We start from the raw sequence: 22599 nt of genomic DNA on the forward strand, positions 1-22599 counted from the left end.
GGCATCTCTAGTCTGAAATTGCTTTGGGGAGCATAGTTCCACATCTTTTGGTCTGAATGAAAGGCCTAGGGAAACATGAATTTTGTTACCTTTTTATTTTATTTTCCTTCACTTATAAATCAACATGATGATCCTCCCTTTATATCCATGCGTCTCACTTTTTATAAACAGCGTCTATTCCCTTTCCAAGGTTGTTATTTGTAGTTAGTTTTGCTATTTACAATCCTATAGGCCCTTTACAAATGGATCATTTTTTCACATTAAATTTTAGTAGGTCAAGAATTCATTTATTCAGTGTCCTCAAGAGAATCGATCTCAGAAGATTGTGGCTACATATTTTTTATGGCTTCCTATTGCTGTCTGTTCTCAATTTAAACTGTAGCAACAACAAATATAGAGGATACCATAGACTTTGGCATTATTTTATTCTTGCTTTACACTTGTTTCTAAAGGTAAGGCATTACTTATTTATATACAATAATACTCATATGCTCGTAGTAAAATTACCTGGTATCTCCTTGAGGAAGAACCTGCCATTTAAAGGCACTGGTCGTGAACAGAGGCAGGTGGACTCTACTGAATTCAGCGGCAGACTTGACTACGAGGGTACCTTTAGACCGTCTTTATTTTGTTTATACCAATGCCTATTTAAAATTTAAGCCCACGTTTTTCTTACTACCTTCGCAGAGGTTTAATGGCCCCGTTTTCCAGAAAAGGACTTTCATGTTGAATAATTCATTTTGTTCTCTTTAAACCTAAAACAAACATGTTGCCGGTGATCACTTTTCCCTCCTGCCAAGGTTACTTAATTTGTTAAAATTAAACTTTATTATGGACTTGAATGCAACAAACATGCAAAAGTAGGAAGAGTGCACTGTAATGGGCCTCCATATAACCTTGGCCCAGTTTCCACAGCCAACACCTGAGGCCATGCTTGCTTCATCTGTACCCCGGTCAAGTTCATGTTTCCTATATTACATTGAAGCAAATTCAGACATCTTTTTTCTGTAGTTTAAAAGCTACACCTATTTCAGTATGCATTTTAAAAGATAACTCCTTTTAGTTTAACCACAATGTCATAAATACACTTAAAACTTTGATAAAAGTTCTATAGCCAGTCATTTTTTTTCAAATTTACAAATACCCTTCATTTATTTGAATATGTATTCAAATAAACTGAGCATATTATGATTACTTGATATCCCATATCTTATGTAATCCCTACATTCCCTCTCAATTTCTCTCTTATTTTGCAATTCATTTATTGAAGAAATTCTGCTCTTTCTGGATTTTGCTTTATTGTATTCCTTTGGTGTAGTTAAATGTCCAACGTTAAGTGTCTTCAGTAAATTTGGGGGATAGATTAAGACGTTTGGTCAAATTCTGGCTTGACTTTTCTTGTTTTTGCTTTCTTCCCTCCCCACTCTCTGCTTTTTGCCCAAGTGTGCTTCATAGGTGGTGGTATGCTTTTCTATCAGTAGACACAAGTTCTGGTTGTCTTTGTGTTGTTAGGGTCACTGGAATACAGTGATGAAGAAAAACGTAACCCTCATGTTTGAATCTACAGTGGTTGGAAAGGCAGGAAGGATAAGTGCTCAATTAATTCTTTCCCTTTCTTTACCAATTCCCCTGCCCCCCAAAAAACAAAAATCCCAAATTGACTGCCATCACGTTGATGCCAACTCATAGTGGCCTTATCGAACAGGGTAGAACTGCCCTGTGCGTTTCCAAGACTGCTACTAGGCCCGCTTCCAGTCTCCCCAGACCCTCAATTAGTGAGACGCCTTCCTGTCATCTTTTTTTATAGGGAGAATTAATTTCTTTCCTCCCTTTTTTCAGAGCTCGTGAGCTTAAGTTTGTGGTGGTATCCATCTCAAGCAGTATTTACATGTGTTGTCATTGATATCCTTATTAAAACTTCTTAATTTTAAATAAACTTCTGCTTAAGTTGCTTTGCCTTAGGAAACTAGTTGTTCAAAAATGGCACAGACGTACTTTCATATGGTAATGTAAATTCATGCGTTCAACTTAACTATTGCCTATAGGTATTATTTTGAAAACAGAATACTTACTGAAGCTATTGTTTTAAACGTATGATAGTCTTCCTAGCTAACTGTCATGTTAAGGACATCTGGCTTTGCATTAGAATAACTGAAATAGCTTTATTAGAATTATAGGCCTGTTTGAAGTTTTGAATTAAATTGAGGCAGTAGATCAGAGTAGGTGGAAGACAGAATCTTTATCAGAATCAAAAAAATTTATGAAAATAATTGAATTTAACAATTAACTTACTGTTTTATGTAAATATACAGAATCTTGCCCTTAGTCTGCTTGTAGTGTTTCTCATTAAGTTTCCCTCAGGTGTTTTAGGCTGAATTCTGCTTTGCCTTGGGGGATGTTGAGCATCTGTGGATTACGGATTACATGCTAGTCGGGCTTTTCTCAGTAGTCTTGCCAGTTGGGTTATAGTCTGCTGAGTCCGCAGTTTGAAACCACCAGCTTTTTCATGGGAGACAGACAGCTTTCTATTCCGGGAAAGAGTTACACTTGCAAAACTCACAGAGGCGGTTCTACCTTGTCCTATAGGGTCACTGTGAGTCCGCATTGACTCGATGGCAGTGAGACTGACATCTCATGGGTGGCGGGTGGGGTATCTCTTCTAGTTGCAATCACAAAGCACCATACATGGATGAAAAAACAAACTGCTATCCATTGATTCTTATTAGCAGACAACCTCACCTTTACTGGGGTTGAACTGCTGACCTTCTGATTGGCAGCCCAACACCCAACTCAGTGTCATCATCAAAATTAGTTGCAATAAAAACTAATTTGTCGTCATACTGGTTCTGGAATTGTCACGTAAAATTGATAATGACAAAACTTGCGGTTTTTACTGCAGATGTCATTGCTGCTAATGTAAGCAGTAGATGTTTGTTTTCCCTCAGCAATTTCTGTCTTCTTACACCTTTCCCAAACTCTGAAATCTCATAGTAAATTCGAACCTTGGGCATGACCTTGCCATGTGCATTTTTTTCCCATGTGCAAGTGGCTTTGTGTATTCCATTGAGCTTTTTCTTATAAAAGAATTTTGCTGACAGAAAATCTTGTGCCTGAACAATATTTCTCTTAGCCCATTGCCTTAAATGGAATTTTCCGTTATATTTGTCTTTTCTAATTATTCACCTTCTGTGTCCAAGAGCCCTTTTAGAAAAACTCATTTAATACTTATTTCCACCATCTTTCTTTTCCTCAACCACTGCCCCACTTCCCATTTATCTCCAGCATATTGAGTAACGTGTAGCCACTATACTTTCCTTCTTTCTGCTTCTGTTCTTTCATCTTTTTGTATTCTGGCTTCCATATCACATAGGAGATTATTGTGGTCACTTTAGCTGTCATTGTTTTCTCTGGAAGGGCCCACTTTTGTCTTTACCTTCAACTTTACTGACATTCTAGAGTTTTTTCCCTTTCTCCAAATTGCACTGCATAGTATTTTTGTATACATTGGATTCTCTTCTCTCTTTACCTCTTTTAATCTCTCCTGGTCTTCACGCCCCACTCTTCGATTATTAAAGTCTCAGAAATCTCATTTAATCAGGGCTCCCTGCATTTGGGTCTTCACTGTAAAGAGTGGCTTGGGGTGGTGTCTGACCTCTTGATTTCACAAGGGGAGAGGAACAATTACCTTCATACGTATAGCTGCCTATGGTGCATTTCTAGGAGGCTGACATCTGATATGCCTCCACCCTTCACTTCTGACACCAGCCTTTCCTCCATGGTGCAGTTCCATAATTCCTTATGACAACCACCAGAATTCACAGACTCTACCCATGATTTTTTACAAGGGAAGTTTGCAGGCTACAAATCAGGATCCTTTAGTCAAGGCAGACTTCACAGCCTTGTTCACAGGCAGGTCACCTGCTGTTCCTTGGCCTCAACCATGAGGCCCCTTGACCTCCGTCCTGTTTGGGTCATATGGCAAAGCTCTTTTAGGGCCCAGAGGTCCCGGCACTCCATTATAATCCCCACTTCATGATAATCTTCAGCCTGAAGGTGTACAGCTCTTGCTCTGTGGGTAATGAAATCTAACACTTGGATAAAGTTCCCAGAGGCACCCCATTTTTTAAGTGAGCCTCTTGTCCAAATGTAGTCACATTTTCTTGCTCTGGAGGATGGAAAACCCACTACTGTGTCTTGTGCTTTGGCTTCTGGTTCTACCACTTCTCTTGTGTCTCAGCTTTCTGTCCCTGGATCTGGGAGATTCTGTGTACAGGGAATGTCAGGGTCTAAATAAAGGATGCACTCCATTCCTGGCTCTCCTGTCTTGATGGGAGTGAGATTCCTGTGCACCCTCCTCGCTCCACTTTATACCCAGCAAGGTAGCAAAACTGACTAATCCCCACGGAGCACCAAGCTTGTACAAATCACAGCCCTGTTAACAGTCGCTTGCAACTGAATCCTATGAGCATTTTCCTCCACCTTCACTTAACCCAGACACCTTCAAGTGAAAATCATGTTGTGGGAGTTAGACCATGGCTGGAAGAGACATATTAATAGTAGACTGCATTGTGTATAAAAAGCCTAAAGTTGGTGCTGCAAATATGAGGGGGCTTCAGAGAGTTGGTGAAAACATAGCATTTTAATTTAATTTTCACGTGAAATTTTGAAGCCGCTTCATAGTTAGCGATTGACAGTCGATGGTTCAAACCCACCCAGGGTGCCTCACCTGGAAATCTGCTTCTGAAAGCAGAGCTGCTGTGAAACCCTCTGGAGGAATTCTCTGCACATGTGGGATCACTGTGGGTCAAAATGAACTCAGCTAGCTTATCAACAAAAATATGCTCTGGCAAAAGTCATCTGCCCTGCATCCTCTGGGCATAACTTGTGTTTGCTTGATTTTACATCCTTGTGCACCTTTGTTCTTTGTTGAGATTGACTTTCTTCCTCCAGACAACAGTGATCTTTAAGGCCCATTTCAATTCTTTCATCATTTTGAAAGTCCCTTACTTCGTGCCTTTGTTTTAAGAGGCCTCCCAAACCCAAGCTCATAGCCACTGAATCGGTGCTGACTCAGTGATCCTGTATTGTAAAGGGTACAACTGCCTCATTTGAGTTTCTGAGACTTTTAAAACATTATGTGTTCACTGGTACTCAGTACTTCTTGTCATGTGCCACTTCTTCCAATTGAGTTGGACACCAGGCCTGGACACAAACCTTCTATTTCTTATGTTTTCCCCTCCTGGTGAAATGGCCTTGCATTAAATGTTGGAGTAATTTTGATTAACTTTGTAGTTTTAGGTAGTTCTGGCTCTGACTTGGTGCTGAAGGTGTGGAGTACCATAGCAACCCTGCTGTAAGCATGCATCCGAGTTTCTGGTCATCTTGGTGTCACCTGAAATGCAGGTCTTACCACGGAGCACTGCAGCCAGTGTATGCCGAAGTAGAGCCCCAGTGGTGTCATGATGACTCATTGCTAACCACAAAGTCAAACACAAGTAAAACAAATTCACTGCCATCAAGCCAATTCTGACTCATGGTGACCCTGTAGGACAGGGTAGAACTGCTTCTTTGAGTTTCCAAGAATGTAACCCATTACGGGAGTAGAAAGCCTCACCTTTCTCCCGAGGATCGGCTGGCAGTTTTGAATCACTGACCTTGCAGATCACAACCTAATATGAAACCAGTATACCATGAAGGCTCCTTAGAACCACAAGATTAGCAGTTTGAAACCACCAGCCAATGTGTGGGAGACAGGTGAGACTTTCTACTCCCATAAAGAGATAGTTTCAGAAACTCTTAGGTTCTACCCAGTCCCCTAGTGTCTCTGTGAGTTGGAAACAACTCCAAGGCAGGAAGGTGTTTTGTTTGTTTTTGTTTTTAGAGGGAGAAATAGAACCTTTTATTAGAAGGTGAACACATGTGAGACCACAGCAAGGTGGCTGTCTTAGTGGCATCTTGTTTGAAGCCAGAAATCATAGAGAATGCACACTTTTTACTTTGGAATTTTATAATTCTTTGAGCATTACATATAAATTCCACAGAGACTGCATTAAGTAAAGTACCTTAGGCTAACGGCATTTATTAAGGTTCCCCCCCCCCCCCAACTACATTAAATAACTTGGGTTACATTGGCATAAAGATTAATAGCACTTTTATTTTCAGAAATTCCCCAAATGGTCTGATATATTCTAGGGCTGTTTTCCCTCATTCTCAGAATCCCTGAGAGCATAGTAGGTTATGAGTTGGGCTGCTAATCTCAGGTCAGCAGTTTGAACCCACTAGCTGCTCTTCAGGGAAAAGATGAGTCTTTCTGCCCCTGTACAGATTTCTAAACTTAAACCTACAAAGGCAGTTCTGCTACGCCGTATAGGGTCACGATATGAGTCATAATCAACGTGATGGCAGTGAGTTTGTCTTCTCTGATCTTGTATGTGGATAGTGTGCTAGTTGGATACTGAATCAAGAGGTCTTCATTAATAGTAACATAGATTCTGATTCATTAGTCCAAGAGAAGTCTGCAGAAATGTGTGTTTTGAGATGCATGCCTTAGAACTTCAGTGTGTTAAAACCAGTTTACAGAGTGTTGGTTATGACTCCTGGCAACCCCTTGTACATCAAAGAACTATTCACAGGGCTTTTTAGTGGTGACTTTTCGGAAGTCGATTGCTAGCTTCTGGGTAGACTTGACTCTCCAGCTTGTTAGCAGTGGAGTGTGTTAACCATTTGCACCACTTATCGGCCCACTAATTGTTCTTTGTTGCAGTCTTACTTTGTTATGAGAAAGGAGCAGAGGAAGGTTAATGAAACACCACTTCCTCTTCGAAGTTAGAAAGTAATAGTTAAGATCCTACTTCCTCGATTTCAGTGGCTTCTCAGTTCTTAAGCACCCCTCCTGTGCTTCACTGTGCCATAATGTAAACTACTGATAAAGTTTATGTGGGGGAGGCATATGTGCTGTGAATCTCAGTTTTGGGTTTATGTGTTAATGACTTAATGAAGACAATTCTAGTTTAAAGCTGAAAGTAAAAGTAATTTAAAACCCAATAAGCTACAGCTTTGGGGGGAAATGGAAGACGAGCTAAAATGGCAGCGACATTTTTACTAAAAAGTGTTTTCATTAAAAAGCAGGATCTTAAAAAAAGCTTCAGCTCTAGCGGGCAGCCAATAGTGCGCGCTCGGGCTCTTCAGCACTGCGGCCGCCATCGACGTCACTTGAGTTTATCTGCGCCACTCGCGTTGCCATCCTCCCAAGCCGCCATCATGGTGAAGCTCTCCAAGGCCCATAAAAATCAAGGTGATTCCCAAGAAGATGGCACCTCCTCCCAAGGAGGTAGAGGATGACAGTGAGGATGAGGACATGTCGGACGATGAAGACGACAGCCGTGGAGAAGAGGAGATTATCATTCTTCAGAAAAGAGGCAAGAAGAATGCCACAGTGCCATCAAAGATGATGGCTTCTCCAACACAAAAGGTGGTAGTTGCTACTCCAGCCAAGAAAGCAGCTCTCACTCCTGGCAAAAAGGCGGCCGCCACACCAGCCAAGAAGACAGCAGCACCAGCCAAAGCAGTAGTGACACCTGGCAAGAAGGGGCGCTACCCCGGGCAAAGCCATGGTGGCCACCTCTGGGAAGAAGGGAGCTGTCCCACCAGCAAAGGGGGTGAAGAACGGCAAGAATGCCAAGAAGGATGAGAGCGAGGAGGAGGAGGATGACAGTGAAGATGACGACGACGATGACGAAGAAGAGTTCGAGTCCGCCGTGATGAAGTCAGCTGTCGCCCCTGCCTCCGAGGATGAGGAGGAGGAAGATGATGAGGATGGTAAAGAAGATGACGACGCTGATGAGGATGATGACTCAGGAAGAGGCTATGGAGGTCACACCAGCCAAAGGCAAGAAAGCGCCAGTCAAGGCAGTCCCTGTAAAAGCCAAAAGTCCCTGTGGCTGAGGAGGAGGACGGCGACGAGGAGGAAGAGGATGACGACGAAGAAGAGGAAGAACCTGTCAAAGAAGTGTCTGGGGAACGGAAGAAAGAGATGGCCAAGCAGAAATCTGCCCCTGAAGCCAAGAAACAGAAGGTGGAAGTCGTCGAATCAACTACAGCCTTCAACCTCTTCATTGGAAATTTGAACTGCAATAAATCTGCTCCTGAATTAAAAACCGGTCTCAATGACCTTTTGGGGAAAAACTATCTTACTGTGATGGATGTTAGAATTGGTACGACTAGGAAGTTTGGTTATGTGGATTTTGCATCTGCTGATGACCTGGAAAAAGCTTTGGAACTCACTGGCTTAAAAGTTTTTGGCAATGAGATTAAACTAGAGAGACCGAAGGGAAAGGACCATAAGAAAGATCGAGATGCCAGGACACTGTTGGCCAAAAATTTGCCTTACCGAGTCACTCAGGATGAGTTAAAGAAGTCTTTGAAGACGCCGTGGAGGTCAGATTAGTCAGCAAAGACGGGAAGAGTAAAGGGATTGCATATCTTGAGTTTAAAACGGAAGCTGATGCTGAGAAAATCCTTGAGAAGCAGGGGACAGAGATTGATGGGTGATCCATATCACTGTACTACACTGGGGAGAAGGGCCAAAACCAGGACCATCGAGGTGGGAAAACCAGCACTTGGAGTGGTGAATCAAAAACCCTTGTTTTAAGTAACCTCTCCTACAATGCAACAGAAGAGACACTGCAGGAGGTGTTTGAGAAGGCAACTGCTATCAAGGTGCCCCAGAACCAGAACAGCAAATCGAAAGGGTATGCATTCATAGAATTTGCTTTGTTAGAAGATGCAAAAGAAGCTTTAAGTTCTTGTAATAAAAGGAAAATCGAGGGCAGAGCAATCCGGTTGGAGTTGCAAGGAGCCAGGGGATCCCCGAATGAGCGGAGCCAGCCTTCTAAGACCCTGTTTGTCAGAGAGCTGTCTGAAGAAACCACTGAGGAGACCTTGAAGGAATCGTTTGATGGCTCTGTTCGGGCCAGGATAGTCACTGGCCGGGAAACCGGCTCCTCCAAAGGGTTCGGCTTTGTGAACTTCAACAGTGAGGAGGATGCGAAAGCAGCCAAGGAGGCCATGGAGGATGGCGAGATCGATGGCAACAAAGTGACCTTGGGCTGGGCCAAGCTCAAGAGTGAAGGTGGCTTGGGGGATGAGGTGGCCGCAGAGGAGGGTTTGGAGGCTGAGGAGGCCATGGCAGAGGAGGCCGTGGTGGATTTGGTGGCAGAAGCCTGGGGAGGCTTTGGAGGGCGAGGTGGCTTCCGGAGAGGCTGAGGAGAAGGAGGAGACCATAAGCCACAAGGAAAGAAGATGAAGTTTGAGTAACTCTTGCGTCCCTGTCTTTGCTGCTTCTGTTTGAAAGAAAGGACTGGGTGTTAAACTGTTACCGGATCATGACAGAGCCTTTGGTGGACATTCCAAGTAGAGAGAGAGAGCCCTGTGGAGCCGACATTTCAGCCGATGTATAAATCCGTGTTTTTCCTACAGACAGTTTTTTTTTTTGGGTTGGGGGGTCGTTGGGGACTTTTGCCTCAGTGACTTTGGGAAAAATTTAAAAGTCCTAAGCTCTGGAAAAAACAAACAAACTTCACTAGTAGCTTGCACGTAATCAGCAGAGGATGATTCTTTTGAAAACATGAATGCACTAGACCAGGGGTTCTCAACCTTCCTAATGCTGCGACACTTTAATACAGTTTCTCGTGTGGTGGTGACCCCCAACCAGAAAATTATTTTTGTTGCTACTTCATAACTGTAATTTTGCTACTGTTATGATTCGCCATTTAAAAATCTGATATGCAGGATATATTTTCGTTGTTACAAATTGAACATAATTAAAGCATAGGGATTAATCACAAAACAATATGTAATTATATATTGTGAAATATTTATATCTAATGACAAAAAATTTTGTCTTGAAACCTGGTGTAGCATGAGTATGCAAGTGGGCGGACGGACCTGCCTGGAGATGGATAGTAGAGTGGTGGTGTCTCGGTTCCTAAGGCCAGGAAATATGTTTTCCTATGAGCTTAGGTGACCCTTGTGAAAGGGTCATTTACCCCAAAGGGGTCACAACCCATAGGTTGAGAACTGCTGCACTAGATTATTTGTAAATTAACTTTTTCCAATGTATACATTGTACTTGAGTTTATACTTTTCTTTATAGGTTTATGAATGTTTTAAACTTTTAGTGGTAGATACTGCCAATGTTCTTTTTTTATGCTAGAGCATACTCAACTCTATAATAAAAACATCAAGGTTCATAATGATTGGTTGAGGTGTGCGAATTCACATAAGCTTTTAAGGAAGTGTAGACAAGAAATTGTCGGAGAGGCTGCATTCCTTGGACTGCTGTGAGAACTATGAAAAGCTGTGAACTGAGTTAGAAAAATACTTAGTATGCAGAATATTTGAGGAAGATGGCAGATACCCAGATTAGGGAATTTTTTATTGAGGACACCACAAAGTTCCTTCTAAACTATCCTGCCCGTTGCCATTGAGTTGATTCTAGCTCAGTGATTTTAGGACAGAGTAGAGCTGCCCCGAGGGCGTACGAGGTACAATGTGGTAAACCTTTAGGGATGCGGGCAGTGCTTGGGGAGTGCTTGGGGGGTTCAGTCGGTTGGTGGCCTTTTGATTTGCAGCCAAGCATTTACTCACTGCTCCGTCATGGTTTACTCTAAATGCTGGACCCCATTGAGTGGATTATAACTCATGCGACCTTAAGTCGGGTTTCTGAGGCAATGAATCTTGATGAGAACAGGTAGCCTCATCTGCTGTTGGGTTTGAACTGCTGTTTTTTCTGTTAGCAGTTCAATGCCTACCCAACAGTACCGTATAGATGGCAATGTACTGAATTGAATATAAATGTTTGCCTTAGTGAAATAGTGGGTTCTAATAAGTCAGCAGTTAGAATCCACCAGCCACGCCAAGGGAGAAAGAGGATGCTTTCTGCTCCCTTAAAGACTGAAAGCTTCAAAACCTGAAGGAACCGTTCTGTCCTGTCCTCTAGGGTCACTGCGATTCAGAATTGAGTGTTGAACAAGTGAAACAAGGTAAAACATTTCACTTATTCAGGATAGACTTGGGAGAGAAATACCTGCACAGTCCACAGAAAATTCAGAGTTTGCTTGTAAAAGTAGCATATAAAGTGTTTACCTTGAGGAGATAAACAAAACCAATATATTCTTTAAGTTCCAGAAAGTTTTGTTTTTTCCCCCCTCTTGTTGCCTCCCTACTGTGAACGTGTAGAGTGTGATAACAAGAAGTGGAAATATAAAGAAAAGATCTGGAGAAGAGGTGGGTTGGAGGAGAATTGGATAACTAGGTTTGCCAAAGTAAGTAAAATGGAAAAAGCAGTCAGAACAGTGTGGGAAAATTAAAGAGATGGAAAGCCTGACCTGATTTTGGGAGGCCTTTCAAAACTGAAGGTAGGGCTTCTGCGTGTAAGAGCAATAGGGAACCTCTGCAGGGTATTGAAAAAGAGGAGTTGGGACTTGGAAGCAACTTGTAACTCAATTTGCAGATAAAGAAACTTGATTAACTGACAAATGGATGATTTGTGTGGGAAGAAAGTTATATGGGTGATGTTTATCTTTTAGGTTTGTATGTGTGCTATTTTCAAGTATGGATGGGTATTTCCTATTTTTTGGTGCTTGTGTTAAGCAGTGTTTTCTAGAGAAAGGAAACTAGGACACTTATGATTTTATATATACATATATATATGGATAAGTTTATATAGCGAGAAAGGAATATAACAGCTAATTAGTTCACACAGCAGTACAGAGGGTTCAGTTCAAATCACATCCATGGAACAGTTAATATACTGGAAGTCCTTCAACGCATGTGGCTGCCAGGTCCATGGTCAAGGAAGCAGACAGCAGAGTCCTCCCTGCAAGGCAAGCAGAGTCTGGTTATAGGCAGCAGGCAGCAGAGTGGGTCACCAATGGTTATTAGCTCAGTAGCTTAACAAAGCAGGCCCAGATGGGATATTGAACTCAAGCAGTGCAAGGCGACGGAATCCACCAGCCTCAAGCTCAAGAGATGTATGCACCAGCCTGTTGAAACAGGTCTTGAAGGAGCCTCAAGCTCTAGCAACATGATCCACAGGTTGGCCTGGCCCACAGGTTGGCCTGGCCCACAGGTAGCTCACAGGTTGAGGTAGAGAACTAGATACAGCAGAAGCATGCATGTACCAGCACACTGGTCACCAGAGAGCAAGAGAGGGGGGCGGGCCTTGCAAAGCCATTTATCTCTTTGTTGGTGCAATAAACCTACCTATCACAGTGCTTATGGTGCCCAAAAGGAGCCCTCATGGTGCTTTTGGGAAAGCTTTCATTGACCTGCTAATCGCGAAATCTGTGGTTCAAACTCAACAGCTGTTCTCAGGGAGAAAGATGAGGCTGCCTACACTTGTAAAGATGATTTACTTTTCGGAAACCCAAGATAGGATTGCTATGAGTTGGTGTTGACTCATTAACAGATAGTGGTGGGTATAGTAGACAAAGGATGTTGTCTTTGCTATTAAGTATTTTGTGAATAAAATGTAATGCTTGCTCATCGCTCTCTGTTTTGGGTAATGTTACGTTACAAGGAAGTTGTACTTTTCTAGTTTTTGTTGAAACTAGAGATTGAGAAAACTGGTGTTAGACATTTAAGGGATCTTCTGTACTTAGCTTTGCTGGCAAATGATATTTTAGGATTAGTTGGCTTTATGGCTGGTTTACCATCCAGGCCCTGGAATGGATTTGTTTTAATAAGTTTTTGGTTTAATGAAAATGCTTATCGGTTGTTGGCTGCATGAAAAAAGCAATAGCAAGTTGATAACATAATGCACCTCTTACTCTACTTTTTTAGTATGAAATATGTTTATATTGCTCATTGTTATTAATGCAGCATAAGTGCTTACATGCTGCGTATAGAACAGTGAAAGAACATGTAGTGTTTAAACTTGTGGGTCTGTATTAACTTACAAAGGTTTTCTTTTAAGTCATAGACATGTTTACAAATAAATGAAATCCTCCAAACTCAGATTTATATTCTGTGGTTTAGAAAATGCTGCCTTGTAGAAATACAATGTCATTCTTGTAGTCGCTTTTGAAAGTGAAAGAAATAAGTAAAATTTCATCTCAAGAATATATTTCTTCTATTCAAATGCCCCAAACTAGAATTTCAACATGTAAACAATATAAAACTTACTAATGACATATTTTTATGTACTTTTGTGAGGGCATGACATCATTGAAACATGGTGTATATTTAACACTTAACAGTGTATCTCAGTTCAGCTTAGCTGCTTTTTTTTAAGTGTTCAGAAGCCTCAGGTAGCCAGTGGCTACTGGATTGTACCATGTGGATTTACAGTGGTTGCCCAGTATCCTTCCATCTATCACAGGTTACCCTGTCTTTTCCTTTCTCTCAGCGCATAGATTTTCAGACCTGAAGCACACCTTGGTTTGGGGACACGGTACTTACAGCGCTTTTCTGTTACAGGCAATAAGATGTGGAAGGCCAGGAGAAACCCAGTACAGAAATGATAGGCTACTTTCCAAGGATTTTGTTAGGAAGCACATTTCCCTTTTCCCATGAGGTTTCATTATTTGTATCTTACATGTTTGTGTATACTTGTGTGTTTTGACTGAATCTCCCTCTTGAAAATGGAGAGCGTATATTGACCATCTCTTTGTGACAGGAAGTATATTTAGCTTAATTAGGATCCTGGGTGGAGATGTCATGTATTTAAACAGTAAAGAATTTACATTGGATATAAACGTATTTTCATTGGTTTTCTAAACTAAAATGTTACTTGTCACAAGTTTAATTATTTTAAAATATTAACCACTTCTAAGAGAATATAAGCTAAATCATCTATAATAACCATTTCATTGTAAGTAATCTCACTATTAGCAATACTTGTGTTTCAGATAACATCTCATGAGCAAATTTGATATTTTCACACTGGAGATATCTAGAAGTACTTTGTAAATAACTTAAAATCAAATTATTTGTGCCTTTTTAATGAACTAAGTTAAAGGGACTCTACTGTCTAAATATGGAAATGAACTTAATTTAAATACAATCAGACTATCTGAGGTGAACTTCAGTGAAAGTTTTGTCCCTAATTTTAGATTGTGATGTTTATTCATAAACCAGCTTGCTGTTTAAACACTAAATTTGAATGTTACAAAATTTCTTAAAACAAACTTGGTTTACACATAGTACTCCATAGACCCAGAGTGTATCTTCTAAGACTTCTAGTCTTTCACATTTTTATTACTTTTTTCTTAGGGGGTGAATCACGACAAGTCATGATTGTTGTAGCTGTGTACACACATGTGACATAATTAATTTCCAAGGCATTCTTGTTGCTATTTCTTCCTATGTTCTGTGCTAGGTAATTTATATGTAGGAGTATTATCTTATTTCTCAATTCTCCCAACAAGATTTTATTATGTTAAAGGAGAAGAATAACCTGTCTGTGAGGGTTTAGATAACTGGTCTAAAGACATACTACAGTAAGCAAGGGACACGGGGTTCAGACTTTTAGCACCTCCAGTGGTATCAGGTGGGAATCTGTGGGGGCGTGTGTGGGAGATGGAGAAGAAAAGAAAGTCCAATGTGAAATCAACCATTGTAGCATGATAGTTTGTTCTTCCCGTTTAAGTTTCTTTGTATTACATAGAGTCTAAAGATAATTGATTTAAAACCACTTTCAGAACTAGTATTCATCATCTTTTTAAAATTTAAGACTGTTGAAGCCAGTGGCAGTGTATAGTAGTTTTCATTTTAAACCTTGGTAGTGTTACTATTTCAAAGCTTAAATGTAAAACATTAACCACATTAATAATTAGCTGTGGCTTATGAAACACTAAAGCTTGTGTAAACTTGAAGTAACTTTTGACTTGGAGTTCAACATGTTGAATATTAGGATACTTAAGGTGTCTGTTGTGTACACATGCTTAGTGTAAGTTTATTTTTTAAAGAGGACAAATCACTATATGGTTTGTTTGGCAAAAAAAAACAAACAACAACACAAAAGCCCCCAAACCTCACACTTTCATTTTTGATTCTTCAGCTAAGAGATAATTTATTGTGCATCTTACATTGAACCACAACTGAGAACACAACTAGTCCAGAATGTCACAGGTCCAGGGCAAAGGATCAAAATTAGACTGGTTAAGTGTGAGCAAGGTGGGCCTCTCAGGTGTTCGAGGAGATTGAGTGGTGACAGAAGTTCTAGATGGTAGCGTGCAGTCAACAACTTTTGCACCAGTGTCCCGGCCCTGGACACTCCATATTCCTGCAGTTGTGGCTTCTGAGGGTGCACAGGTGGGTGTACTTGGACGTCTGCCTCATCTTTCTTCTCATGCGCTTCAGTCTGCCCATTCTCTTCTTCCTCCGCTTGGCTCTCATTATTCAGAGGTTTCTATCAAGATAGTGCTAAAGTGAAGGGGGATGGGGGCAACTCTTAATTTAAGTTGTATAGTATATGACAACCAAACCAAAGCCTCTTGCTTTGCTTTTTGCAAGATGCAGTTTTTAAAACTAGTGATTGAATGTTGAATCTACTATGACTTAAAAAGAAAATGTTTTGAAATGATTCCAAGTAAACCCCAGGAGTTTGTTTGCATATACTTATGGACTGGCAACTTGTGCCACCTGTAAGCCACACTGTTTGACTTCAGATGCCTCTACTGGGATGGCTGTAGTGGCGGACAATCCAAACAAAAGTAGCTTAGGCAAAAGGTGAATTTGGTGGCTTATAACTGAAAAGTTTAGGGGAGATTTGGCCTTTGGCTTATCAGCATCAGACTTACTCCTCACCTGCTAGTTCTGCTGCTTCTTGGATTATTAGCCTTTGTGAGACAGGCTTTTCCCTTGTGGGCCTCCTCAAGCTGCAAGCTGCAAGTCTTCAGGTGAGTGCAGCCTGAAAGGGTCTAGAGTCCGGCCTCAGCATTTCCACGAGGAGCATAATGCATCTCGTTAACTGTAATTGGGTGTGTTCGTCATTGAGCCAATCACCCTGAGAGTAAAATGTTGCATACACATGGTTAAGCTCTGTCCCTGAGATTGAGCTGACATCCATTCTACTGGAAACATATATTGGCTGTGAGAAAAAGGCTACAAATGTGATTACGGTTATCACAGTCCAATGAATGGAAAAGTTTGTGGAAACATTACATTATTTTCAATTCAGATTTTCCAATGGATATTTTTTAAGCCCTCTTGTATATGTCTTTTAGGGGTAGTTCACAGTAAGTCCTCACCTGTTTGTTTATTCTGGCTCACTTAATTTACATTAAGCTGCTGGGCACCTAGAGACATTTGAATTTATTTCCCATGGTTTCTAGTTTCCTGTTATCAGAACTATTAAAAATGATTATAGTTATATGAATGTATTTTTCTCTCTACTCCATTTAAAAGATCTACTTTTGCAGTTAATTTTTTGGATCTGTGTCTTAAATCATTTTATGAATGAAATTGAATCTTGCAGCTCCTTTCATCATATGACAACTCATCCCTCTTTTTGTAGTTTGCAAATGTGTGTGTGTGTGTGTTAATCCCAATATTTTAGAGAAGACTGATAATTGAACAAATGATCTTTGACCTAAGATACTTTAAAATTACTCCAACAGCATAAAAGCTATACAAGAAAGACTATCAAGTAACCTAATGATAAACGAATACGGATGTGTATGAATTATGTTGAAGAATAATGAATGCTAGATGAAGAAACAAATCAGTCTTAGAGAAAATACAAATGGATTCTCCTTAGAAATGAGATGGTGTGATTTTATCTTACTCAGGCCATCAGGAAAGATCATCTACTACCAGGTTTGTTAGAGTAGAAGGCCAGTAAAAAGTAGGAACACCTTCACTAGGATGACCTGACACAGTCGCCCCAGTAATGAGCTTCAACATGGTCCTGGATTATGGATGTGTTGCAGTCAGCAACACTGGATCCTTTCTATACAATGTCACCCCGAGTTTGAGCTGATTTGACAAGAGCTTTCAGCAACAAAATCAATCTCCTTTCTAGTAGTAGATTGAGTGGAAAGTGCTATAAAACATAGGTACCTGATATAGTACTAGGGATCTCTAAAAACTTGATAGTACTTTGAGCCACGTAATCTGAGATTTATTTCATTCCCCAGCCCTTCAACGTTCTTCCAACTCTCTTGACTCAGATTTGGCAGAAGGGTAATAATCCTCTCTTTTCAGCAGTTTGTGGCAACTTTATTAGTAATTTCATAAGGAATTATGGCAATTTGGGTAAACCAGAATTTATATGCCCCTTACTTCCACTGAATAAGATAGTACAAAGAAAAGAAAATGACTATTCAGATTTTCAGTTGTCTCCTTATTCTCTTATCTTGAGAGCAGGTGGTATGACCTTAGAGAAATATGACCAGTTTGACTCCCATACAACTTTTTAGTTAACCTCAGCTGTTTTCCATTGACTCTTAAACTTCTATTGTAGGTTTGCTGCCAAAATATACTAGGCTGAAGAAGAGGAAATGGAATTTAATTTTCCTATTTTCCTTACACTTCGAAATAATTGGGTCAAAGCTATAGAACATTACTCTCTAATGAAGAATTAAAACTTTGAACTTGAGTTAGTTAGTGCATTGTCCTTTTATTGGCTTGGTTTTTGTCTGCATGTTGAGCTCGTTTAGAGGAGCGCTGCACACTGGTGTGCCAACATTCCCTTTTCCTTTTGTCCTCCATCAGGGGTGACATGGAGCCAGCGGGGCAGGTGGTGGTGGTGCAGGTCCTTGAATGTTCTGTGCTGGTGGAACTGTTTGCTCTCTACCACTTGTAGGAATTGAGTGCTTGAATTGTAGCTAGTGTGACTGTGGTATTGAGTTTGTAATATTAGTTAATTTTCATTATTTTACTTTTCAGTAGCCTCATGTAGTTAGTGGTTTCATACTGGATAGTCTTGAACTCTTATTATAGCTTCTACATGGAAAAATCAGTTTACTCTAATTCCTTACACACTTAATAGGAAGTAAAACCCAAACATGTACAGTATTCTGTATGCTGGATCTTTTCTTCAGTCTGTTGTTTTAAAGTAGGAATTGGCAAGCGCTGGGATTTAATCAGTTTTGAACTTTGGCTTTGGCGATAAAATGAGCAGTTGTGACATTATGAAAAGTCTATGAAAAAAAAAGAAAATAAACCAAACTTTCTGCCACCGAATCCATTCTGACTTGAAGCAACCCTACAGGCAGGATTTCTGAGACTGTAAATTTGTACTACAGTACATAGCCTCTTTTTTTCTCCCATAGAGTGGCTGGTGGCTTTGAACTGCTGACTTTGTGGCTAGTAGCCCAGTGTGCAACCCACGATGCCACCACAGCTCCTGAAGTATAGATAGGACAAATGTGAGTGGGTAAACCAGTCAGGCGTAAGAATTTATTTTCCCCATTATCTTCTACATGAAGTTTGGCTGGAAACTTTCTAGATAAGTATGCTAATATTTTTACATAGCAATTACTAGGTGCCAGGCCTTATTCCAAGTCTCACAACAGCCTTAAGAATACCATCTCACCTTAAGGTAAGAAAAGTGAGGCACAAAGAGATAGGTACTTGGCAGTATAAGGTGGAACCAACATTGGAACTCACATTGTTTGGCTCTAGAGTTCATGTTCTTAATGGTTACAGTGTACTAGTGTCATAACGTGTTAAGGTGATGAGTTACACACTTAGATGGAGCTCATTATATTCTTCTTGACATTTGGTGAGGATTGTGGAGCTGATTTTATAATTTAATGCCCCTGTCTCTCAGACATTTTGTAATGTGTTCCTGAATTCTGTACATCCTAGTTATTTATTGAATTCTCTAGTTGTTATTCATGAAGGCACAAGTCTTCTGACCAAATTCACATTTTAAAATGATACAAGATTTGAGATACAGATCATTTCAGAATTATTTAATTCAGTGTAACGGTTGTTAAATGCAAGCCATATTCAGGGATAGGTTTATTCTAGAAACAGGACTGCTAGTGTTTTGGGGCATGAAGCTGCTTTCACACTTGATTAGATTAATTTAGAAGGCCATAGCACCTGTTCAACATGTAGTGGGCTTGAGAGTTTTCAGTTCTAATACGATAGGTATAAGTCCTATTTAATGCGTAGAAAATGACTACAATAATATGTTGCCATTCAGCTAGTTCCAGCTCCTGCTGACCCTGTGTGTGACAGAGTAAGCTGTGCCTCCCAGGGTTTTCATTGACTGGTTTTTAGAAAACAGATCACCAACTCTACTTTCCAGATGTCTGAGTGAAGGAGAACCTTCAACCTTTTAGTTTAACTCCCTCCCTTTAAGTTGATTCTGACAGTGACCCTACAGGACAGAGTAGAACTGCCCCTGTGTGGTTTTGACCCGCCAACCTTGCAGTTAACAGCTCAGAGGTTAGCAGCTCTTAATACCTAGTGCATTAATGGTTTGCACACCTCAGAAATTCTAGAACTTGACTGCTGTATTGCAGTGCATTCTTAGTCCCCACTGACGGTCAGGGCTCTGTGCTGCAGTCCTGATTGTGTAAGAGGATTCCCAGTCCCAAGCCACAAATGGCAGCTTCCTGGTCTAGTAGAGTGAGTGAGCCATTGGACCTCTGTGGCAGGGTCCCTAGTGATGAAGAATATGGACTGGGGGTGGGGGTGGGAATTCCTCACTGATTTTGGTGGGGAAGGGGAAATATTTGTGGGCATCCTTCCCTTAAGGAGACATTAAACAGTTACCAGGAGATTATGACTAAGTTTGAAACTGTTGAGTTTTTGGTTAGCAGAGGAGTGTTTTAGTCATCCTGCTACCCCACTGCTCAAGTTTGAAGTAGTTTGGTAGATTGGCTATGACTCTCTAGCAGTCTTTGACAAAACCTTCCATAATAGGCCATCATCTATTATTATTCAGTGGAAATAAGAAATCGGTTGAATGAATAACATTGGATTGCGGTGCATATATTTAATAAGTGATGCTGAGGATGAGTATCCTAAAAATGGCATAAAAATGTTATTTGTATAAAACAGTTAATAAGAACGTGACATTAGGAGGGACCAGCCCATGGAAAAGGACATCATGCTTGGTAAAGTAGAGGATTGGGAAGATGTTCAACATGATGGCTGAAATAGTGGGCTCAAATTTAACAGTTTGAAGATGGCCCAGGACGGGCTGGTTTAGGTGCCTGTGCATTAAAAACCACTCGGTGGTACTTAACCACCAGAGCAGCATGGCGTAGAGGAGGAATCTTACCTCTTCTGACTTCACAAAGTAGAAGGAAAATCAAAGTCAGAAGCCCAAAGTTGATTCTATGAGGAGGATATCAGACGTATCTCCTCTCACCACCCTTTTTACCGATTCTGATCCATTCACAGAGCATTAAATCTACTTCTGCTGGGTATGGCAATTCAATGCAGTGGCCACATAGAATTTACAGCTCATATTCATGATGATGGATGGGGCTTATTAAAGCAGTAACAGAATGCAACTCTGAATCAGGATCAACTGAGAATAGGAACATGCTAGAATATAGTTCTTCATCAGGACAGCCTTTTTCCTCTACGCCAGTGAGTGGGCCCTGCTAGGGGTATTCTCGGACAATCAGTACAATTCTTAGTTCTGTGGATAGAATTGCTCAGCCAATGCCCGCAGGCACCCCACACTGCCAGCAAGCCTTGTGCCTTGTTGGTCTGGCCCCTGCTGCCTCTGCACTCACTGTTTCTCTGCCTCTGATAAGCATCCGCTCATCTTTCTCTCTGACTCCCTGTGTCCAAAGGATGCACTCTGCTCCCATATCTGCTTCTTGATGGTAGTGAGTTTCCCCGTCCTGCTTCTAGGATGGCCTATTTACCTACTAAGATGGTAGAACTGATTGATTTCCTTCTTAGAGTTCCATATACCTTGTTTGCATGGTCCCACTTCCTCAAGGGTACCATGCACTGCAACTTGTTTGTATTATTAACAACTGTTCAAGCCCTTTGGTGAGCTACAAGCACCATATTGTTTGCAAAGCTCCACTCAGTCATTTGGTACTAGTTAGAAGAGTTGGGCAAGAAAGGCCACATGGAAGCTTCCATCCATTGTACTGCAGGCCACCCTCAGGCTTTTTCTATCCATGGTTCTTCCATACAAGTAACATACCCCCCCCCCCCCCCACCTTAGCCCTTAATATCATTTGCTCATTTTCCCCCTCCCTCCCCCTCCCCCCCACCCCCCCCCCCCCCCACCTCAATAATTTTGCTGTCCAAGGCAAGCCATTCACAATTTAGTCGTTCCTTAGGGCAGAGACCCCACAGGGTGAAGTTACATCCATCTGATCTGGTCAGCTGCTCCAAAAGTCATCTCGGCTTCAGTTATTTTTGATTCTTAGTAAAATTTAACTGAGAGATGTCCTTGCCTCTGCTCTGAGACATGGGATACCAGCGTAGCAAAACCTTTTAATGGACTTTCGATTTGGCCACTGTACTCCAGTGCACTTATTAGTGCTTCTCTCTCAGTCCTCTCTTTCGCCATTACAACAATAATGGTTTCACAGTCTCAGTTAACCCGGTGGTTAACAATTAGTACTCACACCTGAACCAAATACTATCAGCTTATTTCCTTACCCACTCTCACTTTGTTCCCATTTTGAGTCTAAGCACAAGCATGGAAGTGTAGAAACCAGCCATTTCATGCCTTTCTCTCTCCTCCCTGCCCTGCTTTAGGTAAAACCAAAATCCAAACTCAGTGCCATCGAGGGGTAGAACTGCCCCTGTGAGTTTCCGATTGTAACTCTTTAGGAAACAATTTAAACTGCCTGTCTCTATCAAACCACTACTCTGAGGAGACGACGTGAAGAAACTGCTGTTCCGCTTGCATCCGTATGTACAGTCAATTGAAAGGACACCATCAGATTGCATTTATATGCAATAGCTTAAACTGTTAAACACATTTCTCCTGCTCTTCCTTTGGTTCTGGTCTACATACCTCCCTGAATTTCATACCAGACATCTCCCACCCCTCACCCATAGTCCCCAATGGCATCACCATTTTAGGCTCTTCCTGTACTTCAGACCAACGAGTTTGTGTGTGTGCGTGTGCGTGTGCGTGTACGTATTCTTTCTCTCTCTCTCTTCACTTATGTAGAGGAAGAGCATTGGACTGTGAGTTTAAGATGACTATATTCTAATTGAGATGCATGTTTTTCTGATGTGTGATCTTGGTCTAGAACGCCTAGTGGTGTCTTTTTAACATTACATCTGTGGCTTCCTCCAGATATCTTAAAAAGCTGACTGAGACCCAAATGAGGTTTGGAAAAAGAGAAGGGATATGAAAACAAGATCTTAAAGATATATTGTAATGATTTCAGTTGCTGTTAATCAAATACATTTTTACTTAGCTAATTTATAAATAATTTTGATCCTAAAGCCCACCTTTTTTATAGTAAGAGAAAGGTGTTACTAATTTTCTCAATAAGTCAAACTATTTTGTTTCTGTAATAAGTTTGTTTTTTTTGTTTTTTTCAGGGTTTCCATTTCACTTCTTTTTTATTTTTTATTCATTCATTTATTTATTTATTTTAACATTTTATTAGGGGCTCATACAACTGTTATCCCAATCCATACACA

General features: G+C 40.9%; 1 protein-coding gene and 1 pseudogene across 1 annotated transcript in view; both read left to right on the plus strand.

Annotated features, from left to right (window-relative positions):
• Positions 1-22599, plus strand: part of UBE2E3 (ubiquitin conjugating enzyme E2 E3) — a 90981-nt gene that overhangs the window by 14547 nt on the left and 53835 nt on the right. The gene's annotated exons all lie outside the window — the stretch shown is intronic.
• On the plus strand, positions 7261-9315 carry LOC101639516 (annotated as a pseudogene).

Source organism: Echinops telfairi, unplaced genomic scaffold, assembly GCF_000313985.2.
Source record: "Echinops telfairi isolate 266 unplaced genomic scaffold, ASM31398v2 ScPeMD7_3;HRSCAF=10, whole genome shotgun sequence".
Taxonomy (NCBI): Eukaryota; Metazoa; Chordata; class Mammalia; order Afrosoricida; family Tenrecidae; genus Echinops; species Echinops telfairi.